The following is a 6,026-nucleotide window of genomic DNA, read 5'->3' as shown; positions in this document are numbered from 1 at the left end:
TTTGCTCCTTTGTCAAAAATCAGTTGGCTATGTTTTTGTGGGTCTGTTTCTGGCCTTCTACTCTGTTTCATTGGTCTATCTATCAGTTATTCACTAATATCACACTGTCTGGATTACTGTAGCTTTGTAGTAAATCTTAAAGATGGGTAACGTCAGGCTTTCAACTTTCTTCTTCTTCCTTTTTCAATATTGTGTTGGCTCTTCTGAATCTTTTGCTTTTTCATATAAACCATCTAATCAATTTATAGCTAGTCACAAATTAACTTGTTTGGATCTTAACTGGAACTGTGGTGAATCTGTAGATCAAATTAGGAAGGCTGATACCTTAATAATATTGTGTCTTCCTATCCATAAACATGGAATATCTATCTATCATCTATCTATCTATCTATCTATCTATCTATCTATCTATCTATGTATTCTTTGTATTCTTCATCAGAGTTTTGTAGTTTTTATATTTATATACACACAGTTTTTATATTGATACAGACATACACACACAGAAAGAGAGACAGAGACAGAAAGAAACAGAGTGAAAGATTACTTACACTGTATAGATCCTAAAGGAAATATAAAACTATATGCTATGAAAATAAGCTAATATAATCCCTTATTTTTAAAATGGAGAAACAGAAGCCCAGAAAGAAGATGAGATTGGCCCACCAACTGATTAGTGATGGAGGCAGGACTAACACCCAAGTTTTCTGACCTATAGAAGAGTCAAAGACTAATAGACCTTTTTTGGTTTTTTAGTTTGGTTTTATCATAACATCATGTAGGATCCTTGTACTAGTTACCTATTGCTGCCTAACAAATGACCTCAACATGTAGCAGTCTAAAACAACAAAATGTATTATCTCACAGTTGTGGGCCAAGAATTCAAACCTGGTTTACATGACTTAGCTGAGAGCCTCTGGCAGAACATACATATTGGGTTAGAACAAGATGTAGTCTCATCCAAAGAATCAAACGGGTGAGGATGCACTTTCAAGCTTATCCACGTGTTTATTTGTGGGCCTCAGGTTCTGGCCACTTTGTCCTCTCCAAAGGGCTACTGGCTTCCCACCAGATAAATGATGAGAGAGAGAGGAAGGGAGAGAGAGAGGAGAGAGAGAGAGAGAGAGAACGAGTTCAAGATAGAAGTGATAGTCTTTTATAACCTTGAAAATGACATCTTGTCACTCCTGCCATATTCTATTCATCAGAAGTGCGTCACTAAATGAAACCCATGCTCAAGAGAGGCGATTAGACAAGAATGTGAATACCAGGAGGCAGGAACCATCAGGTGTCATGTTCAAGGCTTCTACCATAACCCTGCTTTCTGGCTTCAGTCTTTTGGCGACAAAGTAATCAAGAGATAGAAGCAATTGATGGTGGAATCACACTCAGTAGCATTCTTTCTTTACTCAGAGAAGAACTGAACTATTGATCATGGAGGAGATGACCACTGATACTTCTGCATAATAATATACTTTGATCTTTCATGAAGTCACCAGCAAGCTCTAATTTAAGATCACAGCAACACTGTTAAATCTATTCTTCTCTGCACATATAGGCCTGACCATATGTAGTTCTCTCACCAGAGGACTTACTACACACACACACATAAAAAACCTATCACATATCAGAAAAGACTTTAAAATTTCAAAAACCTTTAATCTGAAATAGTTTTCTGATACACCTTTTAAACGTGGTTTTAGAACACATACATGCAGAGAATATATGATTATAAAACTCAATAATGCTAAACTGGGAGCATCATAAAAAAGCAAAGAGAGATATATCTATTTTTTTATCTCTTAAAAAAAATCACCTTGTCTTCAAAACAGCCCTGTGAGCTATGTAATACTATTATTTTGCACATGAGAAAGGGAGATCTGAGAATTTGCTCAATTTCATGCATCTTTATTTGACCCAGAACCTTGATTACATGGTAGCAGGATTAGATTGAGGTAATCTATATGCTTCTGAACCAAGCAAGAGAGAGAACGAAAAATCCTGAAAGAGGGGAAGAAATCCTCGTGTGCCTTCATCTCATAATTGGACACTCCTTCTTTGGCCACTTTCTTTGAAAAGATGCCTTTTTAAAAAGACTGCTGGAGGCAGAGGGAAAAAATGTGATTTAACCTAGGGTTTAGAATAAGTCCTGTGAATCTCTAAAACTTTGTTGGAGATGTCATGCACTGGAAAGAACTATACTTAAAAGCTTCAGGCTTTTCTCTGATTCTTCTTTTTTATGATTTGTGAACATAAAGTCATTATGCAGATGTTCTCTGCACTGAAAGACCACTTTGATAAACCTTGAAGTTTTTCAAAGATAAAGCAAATTTGAAAATAGAGAGATTCAAGAAAATGTGGACCCAAAAGCCGAATAGTTCTCCATAATAATGTAGAAAGCTATTTTTACTTTAGTTGGCATTTCATCCTACTGTATTATGTTTCCCTTAGGAAAATGTGTTTTCCAAGTTAACATTTAGATTGATTAAACTCCAAAAAATATTTACCGTACTTGGATAATGGGCATGAATTATTTTGCCATAATTGGGGCAGAGGTCAAAAAGACCCTGGAGATAGAAAGTGTCATGGCAATGTTTTCATCTGATCTTGAAATGAATTGGATTGAAATTTCTAAAGCTCTATTTTGACTGTTTTGTAGAAGTATCACATATGGTGTTTTCCAGAATGAATAAACCAGGCTTTTCAAAATATATTGATGTTATCTATTGTGCTAATTTCAAGGAATGAAGAGAGGCAGATAATAAGGCCTAATTTCTGTGAGACCTAGTGGGAATTGCTCTGAAAAGAATGGACTTCCCTGATGCCAGTCACTCCTGGAAGAAAGGTTGCCTTCCATGAAAGAGTAAAAGGGTCCAGATATGCCCTCCTATTGTTAACAACTAGAAAACAGTACAAAATATATGAAACAATTGTCTTCCATCATTGTACAACAGACAGTTCAGGGCTGTGATTTCTGAAAGAAGATAAACAAATAAAGTGAGCTTCACAATTGCCCTGGCTTTATGCCTGGAGGCATTTTAAAACTATGGTACAGGGAGGGGGAATCCAAACATAGTCTAGAAGCCTTGTTGATCTGGAGATACAGCAATTGGAAACCAGAGATGGTGAGGTGGCTATAATTTGAAAGGCAGATTACTGAGAAAGGGACATATGCAGAGAAATGGCTCCAGAAATATGTGTGTGTCTGTCCTTGAGTCTTTGACTAAATACCAATCTGCACATGCAAGAGTGACACAAAGTTGGACAAAGAACAACTTCTGAGAAAAGAAAATTTAGTAGGGTGGGAGGGCAGGGGGTGCAAACCAAACAATTCTCAGATTTTTTTTTTTTTTGGAGATGGAGTCTCATTCTGTCACCTAACCTGGAGTGCAGTGGTAGGATTACAGCTCACTGCAGCCTCACCCTCCCCTGGCTCGGGTAATCCTCCCACCTCAGCCTCCTGAGTAGCTGGGACTATAGGCATGTATCACCTTGCCCAGTTAATTTTTTGTATTTTGTATAAAGATACACCTCTGGCATGTTGCCCAGGCTGGTATTGAACTGCTGGGCTCAAGCAATCTGCCTGTTTTCACCTCCCAAAGTGCTGCGATTACAGGCATTAGCTACCATGCCCAGCCAATTCCCAGGATTTATACAGGATTTGGCATCATGTAAATTCCAAAGCCTCATGAAGAAACCTGAGTGATTACACAGTTCATCAAAGACTAAAGGAAAAGCTATAGTCTACACCCAATGAAAATGGTTAAATTCAAGACTCAAAAGGATCAAATTGATATGCAAATTGTTTAATTACCTGTGGGAATACAGTAAACATTATTTAAAGAAACATAACAAAATTTAGAATTCTACAAAATAAAATCACAACTTCCAGGATCCAATACAAAATCACTAAGTGTACTAAAAAGCAGAAAAGTTTAATACATAGCCAGGATAAAAATGAGTCAAGAGACATCTGGTTTTTAGTCTGAAAGGTAAAGCGCTTGAAGGTTGTCATTCCCATCCTCACAACAAGAAAAATCAGCCACTCTTCTTAAATCCATCAGAGAATTGATGCCACAGGACAAACCACTAGTACTCAAATTACGAGATCACAATTAACCACAGCAGAAGCCCAGGAGCAGAAACCTTGGTGGCAACCAGTATTGGGGTAGGAAAACTTAACCTGTAATTGATAAATTGTTAGAGGCTCAGTATGGGTGAGTGTGACAGTTAAAAATTCCAGATAGAGAGAGTAGTCTTGGGGAGGGGGACACATATTTATGTGAATTTAACTTCTAAGAGCTCTACAAGTTCTCACAGCGAAGATTAGAGAAAAATCTCCTTGTTTCAGCAGGAAGAAGGGAAAAGCAGGCATTTTGGAATATGCCCAGATAATTTTGTTTTTCTTAACAATCTCTCCCTTCAAGAGAAAGTATTTTACCACAGTCTAGCGAACTGGGGTTTTACTAGGGCCTAATTGACCCAAGAGAAGGGAAATACCCAGTCCCTACTGGCCTTTCCATTTCACCAAAGAGTGAAACAAAACAAAACGTTATCAAAAAGCATTTGTGAGTATCACAGCTTGGGTGTACAAGCAAGCTAAAAGAATGAGACCAAATTATAGGATGATAGAATACTTTACCTTTCCCCACATGTTACAAACACATTAATAGGTCTTTTGTATAATAAAAGTGTAATGTAACTATGTCTCAGAACTTATTTAAGAGGAAATCTCTAGAAAAGCCTCAAAACAATAGGGAGACAAAAACAGTACATCAGAGAAAATTTTTGCATCTGACATCTACAGCTGTAGCAAACAATAAACACAACCTAAGCCCTAGCCATCTAAACATAAAGCCTCATACTCCATGCCTACTTAGTTCAGATTGTTTTACCCAATACATCATATCCGGCTTTCAAAAAATTACAAAACATACCAAAAGACAAAAAAGACAGTTTGAAGAGACTGAGCAAGCATTGGAACAAGACTGAAATGTGGTAGAGGTGTTCAAACTATTGAACCATTAATTTAAAATAACTATAATTAGGGCTGGGTGCAGTGGCTCATGTCTGTAATCCCAGCACTTTGGGAGGCTGAGGCAGGTGGATCACCTGAGGTCAGGAGTTCAAAATCAGCCTGGCTGACATAGTAAAACCCCATCTCTACTAAAAATACAAAAAATTAGCTGGGCATGGTGGTGGGCACCTGTAATCCCAGCTACTTGGGAGGCTGAAGCAGCAGAATCGCTTGAACTGCTTGAAGAGGGTGGAGAATGCACTGAGCTGAGATCACGTCATTGCACTTCAGGGTGGCAACAAGAGCCGAACTCCATCAAACAAACAAACAAACAAACAAACAAAAAACCACTGCAATTAATATATTAGGCATTCTACTGGAAAAAGTAGACAATATGCAAGAGTAGATGGGTAATGTAAGCAAAGAGATGGAAACTCAATATTGTTAAAATATCAGGAAGAATGAAAAAGAAATACTAGAAATAAAAAACACTGTAACAGAAATAAAAAATACCTTTGATGGTCTCATTGGTAGACTGAACATAGCTGAGGAAAAAAAGTCAGTGAGCTTGGAGAAGTTAATCAAAACCTCCAAAATTGAAATGCAGCATGTAATGACACCTTGGTAATGCTGTAGACTCCTGAGTGTGCAGTGAAGAGGTGAACTTTGAAAAGTCACATATGTGAAAAAAAATGCACAGAGCGAAAAATGAAAAATACAGAACAGAATACCTAAGAACTGTAAAACAATTACAAAAGGTGTAACATATATAATAAGAATACCAGCAGATGAAGACAAAGAGAAAGGAATCCAATGAGATATTTGAAATCATATTGATTGAGAATTTCTCAAAGTTAACACCTCCAAACAACAGGCACCAAAAAAATCAACCCTTAGGCATTTAATGTTCAACCCTCATAAAATCAATAACAAAGAAAACTATGAAAGAAGCCAGAGTGGGAGGGAAGCACCTTCCCTGTAGAAAAGCAAAGATTAGAATTACATCAGACTT

The 6,026-nt window shown here is 37.3% G+C and overlaps 1 non-coding gene across 1 annotated transcript; it reads left to right on the top strand.

The window, feature by feature from the left end:
- Positions 1–5,619: 5,619 nt before the first annotated feature.
- On the top strand, positions 5,620–5,711 carry LOC117082905. Its single transcript, XR_004436830.1, has one exon. It is a non-coding gene; the product is annotated as a small nucleolar RNA SNORD55/SNORD39 (small nucleolar RNA).
- Positions 5,712–6,026: the final 315 nt, after the last annotated feature.

The sequence above is a fragment of the Trachypithecus francoisi genome, unplaced genomic scaffold (genome assembly GCF_009764315.1).
Source record: "Trachypithecus francoisi isolate TF-2019V2 unplaced genomic scaffold, Tfra_2.0 Lachesis_group9, whole genome shotgun sequence".
Lineage (NCBI taxonomy): Eukaryota > Metazoa > Chordata > Mammalia > Primates > Cercopithecidae > Trachypithecus > Trachypithecus francoisi.
This window is presented reverse-complemented; position numbering and strand designations above follow the sequence as displayed.